Here is an 18,798-nt window from a genome sequence, read left to right as displayed (position 1 = left end):
CAGCCCACATGAATGGGTATTAAACAGTCACCCCTTATGAACTGAACAACAAGACATTGTGTATGCTTTAGGAGTCCACCCAGGAGCAGCAGAGGAGCCACTTATGGGAAGAAGCATGATACATCCAGTACGTAGCCATATGTGAGACACAACAACCCATAGTGAATGCCGACGACATCCACCCAGGAGTATGTTACAGCAACCCAGAGACATAGGTGGCATTGTCCGACGACATCCACTCAGGAGTATGTTATTGCAACCCACAGACATTGGTGGCATTGGCCGATGACATCCACCCAGGAGTATGTTATGCAACCCACAGACATAGGTGGCATTGACATTACTTAATCTGCATTCAGCCACATTCACTGCAGATGAGGGAACAACATCTGTAGATTTCTTGTGTACTGACTGTGCTTGTGCAAGGTCTGCCCAAACATCTGTGGCCTCATCATAATATCAAAATGCCCAGGGAGTGCTAAACATGTGCGACTACCCTTGTTTGCTTCCAGATCCCTTGACAAAGAAACCCAAGAATCCCTCACCAGGATTTGCACGATGGCTCAGATCTCCAGAATAACAGTCCCATAACATTATCATTATCCCAGTCAATAGGAACTGGGAGGAGGTAGCAGCCAGGTTTCACAAATGCATGAAAGAGATCAATAAATGGATGAGCCAAAACTGGCTGAAAATGAACAGAGAGAAAACTGAAATCCTGATTGTTGGACCTGGCTTTTTGACAGGGTCATCCCCAAACTTTTTGCCTCCTTCCTCCTATTTGTTCTGACCTTTTGTTGTTGGCTTTTGACCTCTGGGCACTTTACCACTGCTAACCAGTGCTAAAGTGCATATGCTCTGTGTGTAAATGGTACTATTGATTGGTTTATCCATGATTGGCTATTTAATTTACTTATAAGTCCCTAGTAGAGTGCACTATATGTGCCTAGGGCCTGTAGATTAAATTCTGCTAGTGGGCCTGCAGCACTGGTTGTGCCACCCACTTCAGTAGCCCCTTAACCCTGTCTCAGGCCTGCCATTGCAAGGCCTGTGTGTGCAGTTTCACTGCCACTTCGACTTGGCATTTAAAAGTACTTGCCAAGCCTAGAACTCCCCTTTTTCTACATATAAGTCATCCCTAATGTGTGCCCTAGGTAACCCCTAGAGCAGGGTGCTGTGTAGGTAAAAGGCAGGACATGTACCTGTGTAGTTATATGTCCTGGTAGTGTAAAACTCCTAAATTCGTTTTTACACTACTGTGAGGCCTGCTCCCTTCATAGGATAACATTGGGGCTGCCCTCATACACCGTTGAAGTGGCAGCTGCTGATCTGAAAGGAGCAGGAAGGTCATATTTAGTATGGCCAGAATGATAATATAAAGTCCTGCTGACTGGTGAAGTCGGATTTAATATTACTATTCTAGAAATGCCACCTTTAGAAAGTGAGCATTTCTTTGCACTAAAATCTTGTTGTGCCCTTCAATCCACGTCTGGCTAGGTTTAGTTGACAGCTCCTTGTGCATTCACTCAGACACACCCCAAACACAGGGTACTCAGCCTCACTTGCATACATCTGCATTTTGAATGGGTCTTCCTGGGCTGGGAGGGTGGAGGGCCTGCCCTCACACAAAGGACTGCCACACCCCCTACTGGTACTCTGGCAGACAGGATTGAACTGAAAGGGGGCTTGGTACATTTCTTAGACACTCTTTGAAGTCACCCCCACTTCAAAGGCACAACTTAGTATAAAACAGGGCCTCTGCCCTACCTCATCAGACACTTGCTGGAGAAGAAACCTGAACCAGAAACTACATCCTGCAAAGAAGAACTGCCTGGCTGCTCAAAGGACTCACCTGTCTGCTTTTCTACAAAGGACTGCTGCCTTGCTGTTGGCCTGCTGCCTTGCTGAACTCTTGTCTGGCTGTAAAAGTGCTCTCCAAGGGCTTGGATAGAGCTTGCCTCCTGTTCCCTGAAGTCTCAGGACCAAAAAGACTTCTCTCTTCCTCTTGGACGCTCCTTGCGCCGAAATTTTCGACGCACAGCTTGTTCCGCGGCAAGAAAAACGCCGCACACCGATGCTGATCGACGCGACGCCTTCGGGACGACCGAAACTTTGACGCACGGCCTCGCAAGGACAACGCCGCCCGACTTCCCAGGAGAAATCGACGCGACGCCTGCCGTGAGATCGAAACTTTGACGCACGGCCTCGCAAGGACAACGCCGCCCGACTTCCCAGGAGAAATCGACGCGACACCTGCCGTGAGATCAAAACTTTGACGCACGGCCTCGCAAGGACAACGCCGCCCGACTCCCCAGGAGAAATCGACGCAACGCCTGCCGTGAGATCGAAACTTAGACTCGCAGCCCTGCAGAACGACACGCAGCCGGAAAACAAGCAGGACAATCCACGCACAGACCCGGGACATCTGGTACTCCCCGCGAACCACAGAAAGAGACTGTCCGCGCGCCTGAAAACGACGCACGACTCCCCGCGTGGAAAATAACGACGCAAGTCCGTGTGTGCTGAGGAGAAATCGACGCACACACCAGTTTTCCACGTACCTCTTCTCCTGTGGCCCTTTGAGGAGATTTTCCACCAGAGACCAGGTACTTTGTGTTTGAAAGAGACTTTGTTTACTTTCTAAAGACTTAAAACACTTTATATCACTTTTCAGTGATATCTTTACAAATTTATATTGCAACTTTGATCGTTTTGACCTGAAGATACCCAGATAAATATTATATATTTTTCTAAACACTGTGTAGTGTATTTTTGTGGTGTTATGCTATGGTGTTGTATGATTTATTGCACAAATGCTTTACACATTGCCTTCTAAGTTAAGCCTGACTGCTCGTGCCAAGCTACCAGAGGGTGGGCACAGGCTGATTTTGGATTGTGTGTGACTTACCCTGACTAGAGTGAGGGTTCTTGCTTGGACAGAGGGCAACCTGACTGCCAACCAAAAAACCCATTTCTAACATTGGTGATCAGCGGTGAGGATAGGACTTGTGTTTGTGCAGTGACATACAGTAGCTAAGTATTTCACTACCTACCCACAATCGAAGGTCAACTTGATTTTTCATCTTTTTTGGCTTTTGATTCTCTGATGTCCTCCTGGATATACTATCGATATTTTGGACTTTGGATTTTGGTTTTTGCTGGTAAGATCTTATCAGAATGAGATAGCTTACCTACTCATTCTTTGTTCGTACTGACCACCTCACTAAGGCTGACCTAAGGAAGCTTTGCAGAAAATGGGGCCTTCCTGTAGCAAGGAGATCTACTAAGGCGGAGATGCTACGTAACTACATAGTCTGGGGGGAGGAAAGATGGGCAGAGAGAGAGGCAGCAAGAAACCAAATGACTAAGTACCCCTCAGATGAGGAGGAGGACTACGCACATGAGGAGGAAGACTGCTCACATGAGGAGGAAGACTACTCACATGAGGAAAGAGACCCAGAGATAGATGAATGGCTCCGAGGTCAAAGGCGACAGGAGCAACAATTAGAGGAGTATCTTGCAAGGGTTGAGGCAAAAAGACTCTTAGCCCTGGAAGAAAAAAAGATTGCAGCTCAAGAGCTGAGCTGTAAAGAGCTGAAACTGGAGGCCGGAAGGGCTGAGTCCAGTTCAGATGGTGGCAGCAAAAATCTTGCATCCGGTACTGCTGAAGAAGGGCACAAGCCCAGAGATGTGGTGCCCAACTTGAAGAAGGGAGTTGACACACCACAGGTGGTTCAAGAGTATGAGATAGTTCCCGTTATGCAAAGGGTCCCTGAGAAGGATTGGGGAACTGGCACAGGGAGTCATATTCCTACTGGGGGGAGGGACACTTTACTGACTCTAGCAGAGAGTGACAGAGAAAAGGGTTCCCCCCTGGTGGACGTCCTGGATATAGAGTGTAGAGACATCCCAGAAGAGTAAGGGTTGAGTGTCAGAGACAGGCAGATACTGTCTCACCAGTCTCAGGAGGGTGATGTAGAGTGCTTTTCCAAGGCTGAGTTACTGGATGGTTGGGTGAAGGGTACTGTGGTTAATACATGTGAAGGGCAGAATGATGTAATTGCTGGAGAGCATATGTCTGGTCCTTATTTTCCAGAGCTACGCCAACACCAGGTGGAGTGTGAGTTCTCTGACCCCAGGGAACTTACAATGGAGGCAGACTTCTGGGTGAGTACCAGAGAGTCTGAAGAGGCATTTGGGGGTGCTCCTGAAGGGAGTGGTCTAGGTGGTTCCCAACCGAGTGAGGTGGGAAAGGATTGTAGTGTCCCAGGTAGGTCCCAGGTCCTAGAGGGTTCCATGAGGGAACACCAGGAGGGAAGCCTAGACTGTACCGTAGGGCCACCTTTTGAGGGAAGCCCCGCAGTGTCAGAAGAACTTGGGGGGGTGACTGTAGCCAGCATCCCAACAGTTCTGGTGTCTGGCAGTACCCCTCCTAGTGAGGGGGTGCAGAAGTCCAGACATAGGGTTGCGAGGGGGTTGCAGACCCCAGTGGAGGACCTTGAGAGTCAGGAGTCAGCTCTGAGCGCAGAGCCCCCCAGGAATGACCCAGGTGAAACCGTTTCTGGTTTGGGGGAAACACAGACTCTGCCGGATGGGCAGAGGTCGGGAGACCTGCGCCAACCAGACTCTTGTGTGGCCCTTGGGGACGGTGTGTCCCTTGTGGGGGGTGAGAGTGCCCCCCAGGAAGTCCTGGCATGCCAGGCAAAGATTCAACCTCAGGGTGGTGACTCTGGGTTGGATACCCAGGTTCAGAGGTTAAACTCTGAACTGGTGGGAGGTAGGTGTGCCTCTCAAGAAGTCCTGCTGTGCCAGGCAATTGTCCAACCTCCGGGTGTTGACTCTGGGTTGGATGACCAGGTTCAGAGGTTAAACTCTGACCTGGTGGGGGGTAGGTGTGCCCCCCAGAAAGTCCTGGCGTGCCAGGCAATTGCGCAACCTCAGGGTGGTCACCCTGGGTTGAGGAACCAGGCTCAGAGGTTAAACTCTGACCTGGTGGGAGGTAGGTGTGCCTCCCTGGAAGTCCTGGCCTGCCAGGCAATGGTTCAACCTCAGGGTGGTGACTCTGGGTTGGCTAACCAGGCTCAGGGGATAAACTCTGACCTGTTGGGGGGTAGGTGTGCCCCCCAGAAAGTCCTGGTATGCCAGGCAATGGTTCAACCTCAGGGTGGTGACTCGGGGTTGGATACCCAGGTTCAGAGGTTAACCTCTGACCTGGTGGGAGGTAGGTGTGCCTCCCAGGAAGTCCTGCTATGCCAGGCAGTTGGCCAACCTCAGGGTGTTGACTCTGGGTTGGATAACCGGGTTCAGAGGTTAAACTCTGACCTGGTGGGGGGTACTAGTGCCCCCCAGAAAGTCCTGGTGTACCAGGCAGTTGTCCAACCTCAGGGTGCTGACTCTGGGTTGGATAACCAGGTTCAGTGGTTAAACTCTGACCTGGTGGGGGGTAGGTGTGCCCCCCAGAAAGTCCTGGCGTGCCAGGCAATTGTTCTACCTCAGGGTGGTGACCCTGGGTTGGAGAACCAGGTTCAGAGGTTAACCTCTGACCTGGTGGGAGGTAGGTGTGCCTCCCAGAAAGTCCTGGTGTGCCAGGCAGTTGCCCAACCTCAGGGTGGTGACCCTAGGTTGGAGAACCAGGTTCAAAGGTTAAACTCTGACCTGGTGGAGGGTCAGTGTGCCCTCCAGGAAGTCCTGGCGTGCCAGGCAATTGTTCAACTTCAGGGTGGTGACTCTGAGTTGAATGGCCAAGTTCAGAGGTTAAACTCTGACCTGGTGGAGGGTCAGTGTGCCCTCCAGGAAGTCCTGGCGTGCCAGGCAATTGTTCAACTTCAGGTGGGTGACTCTGAGTTGAATGGTCAGGTGCAGAGGTTAAACTCTGACCTGGTGGGGGGTAGGTGTGCCTCCCAGAAAGTCCTGGTTTGCCAGGCAGTGATCCAGTCTGAGGGTACAGACCCTGGGCTGGAAGACCAGGTTCAGGGTGTCCCCCCGGACCTGGAGGGAGGGGCTACTGATAACAGTGCCCCTACCATGTTGTCTTCTGAGGAGGCCACTCCTAGTTGGAGGGTGCTGGACCCCAGAAGGGAGGGCAGGGGGAGGGAAGCCTCACCCCGGGCCCTAGTCCAACCTGAAGGTACAGACCCCAGGTTGGAGGGCCAGTTGCAGGTTAACAGCCCTGCACTGGTGGAGGAATGGTACAGGGCGACTTCTATAAGCACCCTGACCATGTTGGACTCTGGGGGTACCGCTCCAGGAGGGAGGGTACAGAGCCCCAGAGGGGAGGACCAGGTTCAGGCTGTCATCCCTGACCTGGTGGAAGGTAGAGTGGTTAAAGGGTGCCCAGCACCTGGGGCTACCGCCCCCCACTCTCCACAGCCACAGTGGTGGGAGAGCTTTGAGAGGCCTGGGGCCTGGCTCTCATCCCTGGCAGCTGTCAGTAATCACTGTGGCTTGCTGTCCGGGTGGACAGAGTTATCCCTGGGGAGGGGACAAGTGTCACACCCCGGGGGTAGAGTGGGCAAAACCACTGTGTTGGTCATGGCGGTACTATCCTGCTCCTGGGATACATCTGTGAGCAAAGTAAGGTTAGGTGCTGCACAGATGGGATCCGCAGGTAAGGAGAAAGGTTCCCCATGGGTTGGCTTAGTGGGCCCTGAGAGTATGGACAGAGGGATCCAATTGGAGTCAGGAAGGCGAAGAACTGGAGCATGCCCCTGCTGTTGTGGGCCTGGGTCCTTGTTCTGTCGCCTCAAACAGGGAAGTACATCAGGATAGTGATTGTTCTCCCCTGGCTTTAGGCTGGTAGGGGGTCATGTTGGACCTGGCTTTTTGACAGGGTCATCCCCAAACTTTTTGCCTCCTTCCTCCTATTTTTTCTGACCTGTTGTTGTTGGCTTTTGACCTCTGGGCACTTTACCACTGCTAACCAGTGCTAAAGTGCATATGCTCTGTGTGTAAATGGTACTATTGATTGGTTTTTCCATAATTGGCTATTTAATTTACTTATAAGTCCCTAGTAGAGTGCACTATATGTGCCTAGGGCCTGTAGATTAAATGCTGCTAGTGGGCCTGCAGCACTGGTTGTGCCACCTACTTCAGTAGCCCCTTAACCCTGTCTCAGGCCTGCCATTGCAAGGCCTGTGTGTGCAGTTTCACTGCCACTTCGACTTGGCATTTAAAAGTACTTGCCAAGCCTAGAACTCCCCTTTTTCTACATATAAGTCATCCCTAATGTGTGCCCTAGGTAACCCCTAGAGCAGGGTGCTGTGTAGGTAAAAGGCAGGACATGTACCTGTGTAGTTATATGTCCTGGTAGTGTAAAACTCCTAAATTCGTTTTTACACTACTGTGAGGCCTGCTCCCTTCATAGGATAACATTGGGGCTGCCCTCATACACTGTTGAAGTGGCAGCTGCTGATCTGAAAGGAGCAGGAAGGTCATATTTAGTATGGCCAGAATGATAATATAAAGTCCTGCTGACTGGTGAAGTCGGATTTAATATTACTATTCTAGAAATGCCACCTTTAGAAAGTGAGCATTTCTTTGCACTAAAATCTTGTTGTGCCCTTCAATCCACGTCTGGCTAGGTTTAGTTGACAGCTCCTTGTGCATTCACTCAGACACACCCCAAACACAGGGTACTCAGCCTCACTTGCATACATCTGCATTTTGAATGAGTCTTCCTGGGCTGGGAGGGTGGAGGGCCTGCCCTCACACAAAGGACTGCCACACCCCCTACTGGGACTCTGGCAGACAGGATTGAACTGAAAGGGGGCTTGGTACATTTCTTAGACACTCTTTGAAGTCACCCCCACTTCAAAGGCACAACTTAGTATAAAACAGGGCCTCTGCCCTACCTCATCAGACACTTGTTGGAGAAGAAACCTGAACCAGAAACTACATCCTGCCAAGAAGAACTGCCTGGCTGCTCAAAGGACTCACCTGTCTGCTTTTCTACAAAGGACTGCTGCCTTGCTGTTGGCCTGCTGCCTTGCTGAACTCTTGTCTGGCTGTAAAAGTGCTCTCCAAGGGCTTGGATAGAGCTTGCCTCCTGTTCCCTGAAGTCTCAGGACCAAAAAGACTTCTCTCTTCCTCTTGGACGCTCCGTGCGCCGAAATTTTCGACGCACAGCTTGTTCCGCGGCAAGAAAAACGCGGCACACCGACGCTGATCGACGCGACGCCTTCGGGACGACCGAAACTTTGACGCACGGCCTCGCAAGGACAACGCTGCCCGACTTCCCGGGAGAAATCGACGCGACGCCTGCCGTGAGATCGAAACTTTGACGCACGGCCTCGCAAGGACAACATCGCCCGAGTTCCCAGGAGAAATCGACGCGACGCCTGCCGTGAGATCAAAACTTTGACGCACGGCCTCGCAAGGACAACGCCGCCTGACTCCCCAGGAGAAATCGACACAACGCCTGCCGTGAGATCGAAACTTCGACGCGCAGCCCCGCAGAATGACGCGCAGCCGGAAAACAAGCAGGAAAATCCACGCACAGACCCGGGACATCTGGTACTCCCCGCGAACCACAGAAAGAGACTGTCCGCGTGCCGGAAAACGACGCACGACTCCCCGTGTGGAAAATAACGACGCAAGTCCGTGTGTGCTGAGGAGAAATCGACGCACACACCAGTTTTCCACGTACCTCTTCTCCTGTGGCCCTTTGAGGAGATTTTCCACCAGAAACCAGGTACTTTGTGTTTGAAATAGACTTTGTTTACTTTCTAAAGACTTAAGACACTTTATATCACTTTTCAGTGATATCTTTACAAATTCATATTGCAACTTTGATCGTTTTGACCTGAAGATACCCAGATAAATATTATATATTTTTCTAAACACTGTGTGGTGTATTTTTGTGGTGTTATGCTATGGTGTTGTATGATTTATTGCACAATGCTTTACACATTGCCTTCTAAGTTAAGCCTGACTGCTCGTGCCAAGCTACCAGAGGGTGGGCACAGGCTGATTTTAGATTGTGTGTGACTTACCCTGACTAGAGTGAGAGTTCTTGCTTGGACAGAGGGCAACCTGACTGCCAACCAAAAACCCCATTTCTAACACTGATCTTCTGAGCAAACAGCTCTTTATGGAGCTCTCGCTGGTGACTGCAATCTTGTGGAGACCTGCCTGCACCCATACCAGTGGCAAGAAATTTAGGGATCTTATTTGACAATGCTATGTCTTTTGACCTACAGGTTAATCATACTATTAAAACCAATTACTGGGTGATCAAAACCCTCCAGAAAATTCTACCCTTCTTACAGAAGAATCTTGCTGATTTTTACTCTAGTCATTTCTAAACTGGACTACTGCAATGCTTTGATGCTAAACACCAACAAAGGCTCTCTCCACAAGCTGCAACTTATACAGAACACCGCAGCCCGCCTGGTATCGGATCTTCCGAGGGCGGCGTCAGTCAGTGGTGCCTGAGGCAGCTACATTGGTTACCTGTGGAGAAGCGCATTTTCTTTAAAGTTCTCTGCCTCATAGATAAGGCTCTCCATTCTGAAGGGTCCAAATACCTTTGCACAACTGAGATGGTATGTACCTAATCACCATCTTAGGTCCACAAGTCTTTACCTGGCCATCAGTCCTCTGTAGCCGGAAATTCAAATGGGGTGACCGAGCTTTTTCGTGGCAGCAGCTAATCTTTGGAACACTCTCCTGCTCAGTATCATGAAAGAGGAAATGTTCATTTCTTTTCGAACACAGCTAAAAACGTGGCTCTTTTCCCTCCTTGTAAGCTTCTGCTACTCTCATCTTCTTTTGTACTCACTGCACTTCTTTCCGCTCAGCGCTTCGATGCTACGGCCGGAACGTGCTTTACAAACACAATTGCAATTTCTTTGTTCTGGGGGAGTGGAATTGTGCCCCAGCATTTGCAAGAAGAGATCGAAAATGTAATTTCTGTACAGGTTTGTCAGTGCAAGCGCCCCTGGTGGATGGTTTAAATGTTCCAGAATTGCATTGCAGTTTACAAGTACTGAAGTTTAACAGTAGCAATAAAAGAAGAGCAAGACAAATGCCCCCCCTCCCCGCACCCAGGAGAAGATTGATCCCTGAGGGAGATGGTGACACCATTAGATAGAGAAGCCTGCCTCCCCTGGGGTCTGTCTGTCTCCACTGGCAGTGACCGTGAGAAACGAAGCTAAATAGACGTTTTTGTAAGGTGTGCATCGAGCGAGAAGGCACGGTGTAACTCTGTGTTGTCGATCTGTAGTACTGGGAGGCTGTCCAGTGCGACCAGTGCATTAGCTGTAAGGTTGCCTGGAGAGGACTCGCCCTCCTTCGTACTGTGGTGCTATGGCTTGCACTTCGCCCTCTCCCTTTACCCTGAAAACCAGTTAAAACGCTTTCCCCGTTTAGCATTCGCTGGCTGCACCTGCTGCACTACAAACCTGGTTTACAACCAGTGCTGATCACTAGTAAGAACTTTCTGACCTGCTTACCGGAGGGCACATGAGAAACCCCCTTATCCATGGTTCTGATTGACCTCAGACCCCAGAGAGAACAGAAAACGTTGGCTTTTTCATCAAGCATTGTTTAGAGATCATTGCTTTTCGGACTCGTGTGCTGCATTTATTTATTCCTGAACTCTGATCTGCTGCCAGAATCCCTCTTGCCTTTGATTTGTTGTAAGTGTAATATATATTATATTGTCTGGCTGGAGTTGAGAGCAGCTGTGTCCTGCATGTGCCACTGCCAGTCCATGTTCTATCTTCTAGCAATCACAGAGTTCTGAACCCTCACTCAGCTCTCATCCAGCATGAGTTTGGGAACTCTGTCCGGTGGCCCAGTTCTCTGCCCCCAGTGCCACCACTGCGAGGCAGCAGAAGCTCTTGTGATCCCTCTTGCGCCAGCTGAGCAGAAGCTCTTGGCGCGATTCGAGCTGTGAAAGGGAACCACAGAGCACAGTGATGGACTGGCGAGTGCCCTAATCCACTTCAGGGTTCACTTGCTCTACATTTGGTCTGGCTGGTCACTTCTCACTCTTTAGAGAGTTGACTTACCAGAATTACAGACGTTTTACGGTTCTTCCTCTGGTAGCTGTGGCATTGCCTGGGCTCCGCTGAAGTTACAGAAATACATCGATTGCCTTACTTAAAGCAGAGGCGGCACACTGTTATGGTTTACATTGTAAGTTATGTTTATAGAATCTTTAATGTAATAGAGAATTCTGCCAACTGTGTGTTCTTGTGGATGGCAGTTGACCTGAGCGTTCATGAAAGCTACATACTGCGGATGGTGGCGCTACAATAAATGTCTTCCTAAAATTCTACTTCTGGGTCTATTTGTAACACACACCTTCGCCTTAAAGTTCAATACAGTGGCCTTCACCAAACGAACATAGAATTGGTCGGCGTGCACCTCGGGCTATCTGCCTTCCAGTGTAGTACCAAAATGTTACGTTTTTAATACCAAACTGCACATATTTCGACTCCACAATATCAAGGAGCACTGCATCATCCAGGGAAGTAGATGTGGAGTTAGATGAGTAAATCTTTTCGTCCTTATGAATGCCAACTTTGATGATATATTGATAGTTGATATATTTGAGTCACTATATATGTAGTTGGATATTTGTGTCCTTGATATTTTGGTATACCTTGATCTGTCCTTACACAGCTTTTGCTGAAATGCAGTTCATACACACGCCCGCAAGCAATCATCATGAGTGCCAACTGACCAATAGAAACCCATTGTCCATGGTAGGGTGACAAGCCCAGACTTATCCCAGCACAGTTTCACTGAGGCTAGTCCACCTAAATATGCTACATAAGCAGATGCTGGGTGCTCCTTTCACTCCTGATACGGATTTTGTTGCCCCTGCCATACCCCTACCAATGACTGTCTCCATGCTAGGGTACAAGGCTGTGACTGAGCCATTAAACAATAATGCCACAGACCTTTTCATCAGAATGCACTTGCATCAACACAATATATAAGTCAAAGGAGAAGCCTCACCTGAATATTGTTAGTTCATCTTCAAAGTGATAAATACGGATGGACCTGTTTTAGAGCACTGTTTCGCACCAAAAATGCTGTGTATCTGTATTGCCTCGGGAACAAATGAAGAAGACTTTAGATACATATAGCCACGTTCAATTATACTTGCATGTGTAAAGTATATCAACATACTAACTGGAAATGAAGCGAGAAACCGCTCTTCATGCCTTGGCTATTGGTTTTGTAAAGATGGGCGACTGAAGAGAATTAAGGTGTTATAACGCAACAAAGACAAACTGGATGAGGGACCAGCCATGGTGATTGTAACACCATTCTGACAACTTTAGCAGTAAAAACCTAAGAACTAATCCCCTGAACAATAATCAAACTCAACTCACACCTGATGACACTAATAAAATATACACTGAGTGTACAGAGGAAGACCTGCCGGTAGATTAGGGCAGTACATAGATGACAATGAAAAACCAGTAATAGGACAAAACTACAGGGAGTGCAGAATTATTAGGCAAATGAGTATTTTGACCACATCATCCTCTTTATGCATGTTGTCTTACTCCAAGCTGTATAGGCTCGAAAGCCTACTACCAATTAAGCATATTAGGTGATGTGCATCTCTGTAATGAGAAGGGGTGTGGTCTAATGACATCAACACCCTATATCAGGTGTGCATAATTATTAGGCAACTTCCTTTCCTTTGGCAAAATGGGTCAAAAGAAGGACTTGACAGGCTCAGAAAAGTCAAAAATAGTGAGATATCTTGCAGAGGGATGCAGCACTCTTAAAATTGCAAAGCTTCTGAAGCGTGATCATCGAACAATCAAGCGTTTCATTCAAAATAGTCAACAGGGTCGCAAGAAGCGTGTGGAAAAACCAAGGCGCAAAATAACTGCCCATGAACTGAGAAAAGTCAAGCGTGCAGCTGCCACAATGCCACTTGCCACCAGTTTGGCCATATTTCAGAGCTGCAACATCACTGGAGTGCCCAAAAGCACAAGGTGTGCAATACTCAGAGACATGGCCAAGGTAAGAAAGGCTGAAAGACGACCACCACTGAACAAGACACACAAGCTGAAACGTCAAGACTGGGCCAAGAAATATCTCAAGACTGATTTTTCTAAGGTTTTATGGACTGATGAAATGAGAGTGAGTCTTGATGGGCCAGATGGATGGGCCCGTGGCTGGATTGGTAAAGGGCAGAGAGCTCCAGTCCGACTCAGACGCCAGCAAGGTGGAGGTGGAGTACTGGTTTGGGCTGGTATCATCAAAGATTAGCTTGTGGGGCCTTTTCGGGTTGAGGATGGAGTCAAGCTCAACTCCCAGTCCTACTGCCAGTTCCTGGAAGACACCTTCTTCAAGCAGTGGTACAGGAAGAAGTCTGCATCCTTCAAGAAAAACATGATTTTCATGCAGGACAATGCTCCATCACACGCGTCCAAGTACTCCACAGCGTGGCTGGCAAAAAAGGGTATAAAAGAAGGAAATCTAATGACATGGCCTCCTTGTTCACCTGATCTGAACCCCATTGAGAACCTGTGGTCCATCATCAAATGTGAGATTTACAAGGAGGGAAAACAGTACACCTCTCTGAACAGTGTCTGGGAGGCTGTGGTTGCTGCTGCATGCAATGTTGATGGTGAACAGATCAAAACACTGACAGAATCCATGGATGGCAGGCTTTTGAGTGTCCTTGCAAAGAAAGGTGGCTATATTGGTCACTGATTTGTTTTTGTTTTGTTTTTGAATGTCAGAAATGTATATTTGTGAATGTTGAGATGTTATATTGGTTTCACTGGTAATAATAAATAATTGAAATGGGTATATATATTTTTTTGTTAAGTTGCCTAATAATTATGCACAGTAATAGTCACCTGCACACACAGATATCCCCCTAACATAGCTAAAACTAATAACAAACTAAAAACTACTTCCAAAAATATTCAGCTTTGATATTAATGAGTTTTTTGGGTTCATTGAGAACATGGTTGTTGTTCAATAATAAAATTCATCCTCAAAAATACAACTTGCCTAATAATTCTGCACTCCCTGTAGTCACAACAGCTGGAAATGGGGAGAAGCCATACTAAATGTTATAGAGCAATAGGACGCCTCCAGATGAATGACCTAGGGATAGATTTGTCTTCACACCAGTTACGTAACACAGCTAAACGAATGCTAGAACAGACTGGGTAAAACCTGTGTTTATTGGTGTTCAAGTTACAATATGTTAATTTTAATATTGTGAAGAAACTGCTTATGCTACCACCGCTGGTCTCCTGAAGAAACAGAACCAGGAACCATCGATGCAAACATGAGTCATAATGATTTTAAAAATATAAAAACTAATAAATAGTCATTTAAAAAAGTACATCAACATATTCAAGTGAATAGTCTATATTAAAGTCTACAAGTCAGGGTTATATGACTGGAGGCTCAAAAGAAGAACATAAGACATTCATAGAAAAGAGGGAACTCACGGTGCTGAGAAAATCATGGTGCTAGAATTGAGAGACACCTGAGGTAAAGGAAGAAGGAGAACTAAAGTGTGGGACCAAAGACATACCCTGATGGAAAGTTACTATGTTTAATTTGTTGGTTATCAGATGGCATTTGGCCATGTGTATCTCTGTGTCCAGAGGGCCAAACTGGAATCAAAGGGTAAAGATAACGGCCTCCTAACCTTGAGCTGATACCGGTACATAAACACATTGGTCAACACATGAGTCAAAGTTAAGGCTGGACAACAGTGGACTTTACACCAAGTACATTGACATTAAAATGGTCTCAAGAAAGGGGACGTTTTAGAGTACTCTTGTTGTTTAGCCTTCCTATGAGATCTTCCCCAAGTGCTAACTAATGTTTATGGTAATATCACCTGAATCAGGTAGGCTAGTACTACATGCACTTACTTATGACAATAATACGGCCGTGCTGCTGCAAAAGCAGAGAGGGGCACAACAAACTATATATGGTTTGGTTAACTGTTTCAAAAGGAAATGCTTAAAATATACTTGTCAAAAGCCAGATGTTTGGGGTGCTTGATCTTTTCGAAGATGCTATATGAGTAAAGCTGAATTAAAATGCATGTGAGAAATGTGTTAGAATTAAAATGTATCCCCGATCAATTATGAAGAACATTTAATCATACATGCCATCCCTATCACTACAGGCCTTCTTAAGTTTTTCCAATCGTTATTTATGAAGCAGAGTCTCAGATCATCTTCTATCAAAACTGGGAACCACTTAAAGGTATAGGGCCTCATGCAGAGTGTGGCAGAATAGGAATGCCACTGTATATGAGCGGATGTCCTTTTCTGCAATAGTCACAGTTTCACCACCTCACTCAGAGGCGAGAGAACCTCCTAGTTTCCTATGGCAAAGCTTGGCTATCTCTGTCCTCTGAAACGTTTAGGGCCTGATTTATACTTTTTTAGCGCCTCATTTGCGGTGTTTTTTTATGCCAAAGCGGTGCAAACGTACAAAATATAATTGAATTTTGTACGTTTGCCCCGCTTTTGCATCAAAAAATTACGCAAATGCGGCACTAAAAAAGTATAAATCAGGCCCTTAGTTAGTGGCCCATCCGCTGTAGTGCAGTTGGTCTTCGAATGTAAGAACTCCTACCCTGTTTAAGGTAATTTTTCCAAAATTCCTTTTTTCTAGTTCATGATCACAATGTAAACCAAGACGCCTGGGAGAAAACCTACAGCATGTTGGGGTACTGTTTTACTGCTTTGAACAAAGAAATCCTGTTTAGGAGTTTGTTTCTGCAAAACAAAAAATATTCCATCCCGGACCCTAAAGCTGGCATCCTATGAGCACTACATTTTTTTCTGAAAATGCTGTCTCGGGGATGGGGGCAGCAGTGCGTGACAGCCCAAGATGTTGGTTGCTAATTGTTAATGATCTGAGCTGAATCGACAAAAACTTGCAACACCTTAGTTGTCACTATAATCGTAAGCAGCTTTGATTGCCATAGTGACCGCCATGAAGATACTGAACTCAGCAATAGTTTCTCTGCCTCTGACAGGATTTCATTGTAGCTGAGGCTGGGATGGTGCATTGGGATGGGGCTGAGCTCCTGATAGAGTGCAGGCTGTAGCAGGAACTAGAGTTCTCTGCAACCTGCTTCTTCACCAGATGAAGAACGGTGGAGTAGATGCCAGGTTGCTGGGTAATTTGGAGGCCACCACAAGTATCTTGACACAATGGGCCAAGTGAGCAGGGCTGCCTGGAAAGATCGGTCCCCATGAATGGTGGTGCTGCCCAAGCATGCTTCTCTCTCCCTCCCTCCGTACAAGAGACAGAAGCTGCATCTCTGAAAATGCCACAGGGTCCATGGAGCTGCAGTCATCCTGAAATAGACATTAAAGAGGGGTTAGACCTTGCACTCAAGCCTATAGTTAAACACCTGTAAATCTCCCAAGACTTGAAGGCCAATGGAGGGTTGCATTGGAGTTGCCAGGCAGTATAGGACACTGCAGTCTCCGGAGGTGGTTCAGGTGTGTTCGCGGATAGAGAATTTGAGGCATTGTTTTGCTGGGAACAGCTTAACATTGGAACCAGCATCTGGACCCCATAGCAAGTGGTGATCTCCTTCTAACAGGGACACAGACATATTGCACTTCCGCCCTGTGGACAGGAAGATTGGAAAGAGAGAGAGGGAGGCTGATAGGCACTGTGGCCCTCTACATTCTGAAGACATAACAAGTAAAGAAGGAATCATGATGGTCAAAGACAAGGGCCCCCCAGTCTAGGGACAATTGACATTCATTAGCCAAACCAGGTGCTGGGGTTTGAGGGAGGAGGCGGGAGACCCTGCAGTCCACTCAGACAAGACAACCTCCCTAGCTATAATCCTGCAATCAATCAGGGAAATGAAACTTGTAGTTTACAACAAGGGTCAGAGTTAAGGTCTCTTTTCTTCAACAGGATCTCCAAAATCTGTCAGACTGCACCAAAACAGCAGAGACTTGCATCTCTACAGTGGAAGATGAAGTGCAGTCTCTCAAGAAAGATCTAAAATCCATAGAAAATGTCTCAGCCTTGCTACAACTGAGGACTGAAGATGTGGAAGGGGTGTCCAGGAGGAATAGCCTGAGGTTAGTGGGTATTCTAGAGAGGACAGAGGGATTTGGACCCAAACAATATCTTACCACATGATTTAAATGGTGAATCCTGGAAACAGACTTGTCTCCATGCTTTGTGCTGGAAAGGACACATAAGTCTTGACTCCAGTGTTCCTCTCCAGGTGCCCGCCATCCCATCCCATAATTGTCAGAATGCTAAACTATGTGCACCAAGACACCATTTATAGTGCCAGGCAACAGATGCAATATGTTTATTGCAATAAGTTTTAAAAAAAATAGGCCCCCAATATTCTTCTCTTACAAGAGACCCATCTCCTGGGGACTAGATGCAGTTACTTTGGTTGGTATGGTTACACTAGGGTATATCACCTAGATTCACTAAGGGGTCAAGTTATTGCATACGTCCTTCTACCTTAGCTGATGTTGAGGTCCATCATGGTACCCTTAGACAGTGGGCTATGATTTCCAGAGTGATGGAAGCTAGATCCTTGAAGGTGGTTTGCATCCTCTATGTCGCAGTCCACTCCACAATAATTGATGATACCTTGAAGGCACTAACGAACCTGCAGATGAAAGCCCTGTTTGGGAGGACAATAGTAACAGGTGATGTCAATACTCTAATGAATCCCAATTCCGCTGGAGTTTGAGGCCTGGCCAGAGTCTTGACACTCCCCACGTGTAAGCCATCACTGGGGTTTAGTGATGTATGGTGAACAAGACACCTTGTGGATAGGCAGTTTACTTATTATTCATATCTGAGCAGATCACAGTCCAAACTGGTCTATTTTTGTACCTTAAGGAGAACGTACAAGAATTGATGGTCACACATCCTATCAAGATACCTTTCATATCACTCTTCCACAGAGATGACACTGAGTTGCCCCATTTGAGGTAAAAGCAATTAGTGGAGATGAAACACCTGGTGGTTATTGCACAAGAAGTTGGGTATTAGTTTTGCACAGTATACATATAGTGTTCCTCTGAGATCATGGCATGGGAAATGCTTAAAACTATGATTAGGAGTAAGGTAATCTCTTATCTAGTGGAAAAGAAGAGGGAGGGGAGATTACATTCTTGGAACAACATATCACTATTCCGGAAGGAAAATTCAAGTTCTTTGATGAGGACCTTCCACAAATTAAAAGCAGTGCGTGCGAGGAGTGCTCGAAACACTGTTAACAGACTCAGTAACACTGTTTGATTCTGTCAACTTTCCTTTCCTATATCAGATTGTGGGGAAAATTAACTTAGGTCCCCTCTTTAGAAGATCGGTGAGGCTGCTGCATGTGTCATCATGGGCACAACTATGTGTAAATGGGATGCTGTCTGAACCCTTACAAATAGAGAGGCAAACAAAACAGGGGTGCCCACCTTTGGCCCTTGTCTTGGCCCTGGCTATGGAGACTTTGGCAGAATGAGTGATGGAAGATGCACAAGTATGGGGCATTAAATGTCCTGAGTTGTATGAAAATCTCATTGCGCTTTCTGTGAATGACATCTATTGAATGTCCAAGAACAGGGCGATATAGCCCACATCTGCTGCACATGCTAAGAATGTATGCAGAGGTCGATAGACTTAAACTGGAGCAAGTCCACACTGGTCCTGTTGAGGGGGTGGAGCAACTGGGAGCCTAGGATAGTAAGAAACTCTGTTGTGTAAGCACACACTTCAAATAACTAGGTATCTAAATATCTAGGGATCTGCAAGTGTGTTGCGACCTATAGATTGCCCCACTGCTAC

At 47.2% G+C, this 18,798-nt stretch overlaps 1 protein-coding gene across 1 annotated transcript in view; it reads left to right on the top strand.

Annotated features, from left to right (window-relative positions):
• PRKCG (protein kinase C gamma) overlaps positions 1-18,798 on the top strand; it is a 758,936-nt gene that overhangs the window by 281,395 nt on the left and 458,743 nt on the right. The gene's annotated exons all lie outside the window — the stretch shown is intronic.

Source organism: Pleurodeles waltl, chromosome 7 (genome assembly GCF_031143425.1).
Source record: "Pleurodeles waltl isolate 20211129_DDA chromosome 7, aPleWal1.hap1.20221129, whole genome shotgun sequence".
Lineage (NCBI taxonomy): Eukaryota > Metazoa > Chordata > Amphibia > Caudata > Salamandridae > Pleurodeles > Pleurodeles waltl.
The sequence above is the reverse complement of the archived record's forward strand: the minus strand, read 5'-3'. Positions and strand labels throughout refer to the sequence as shown.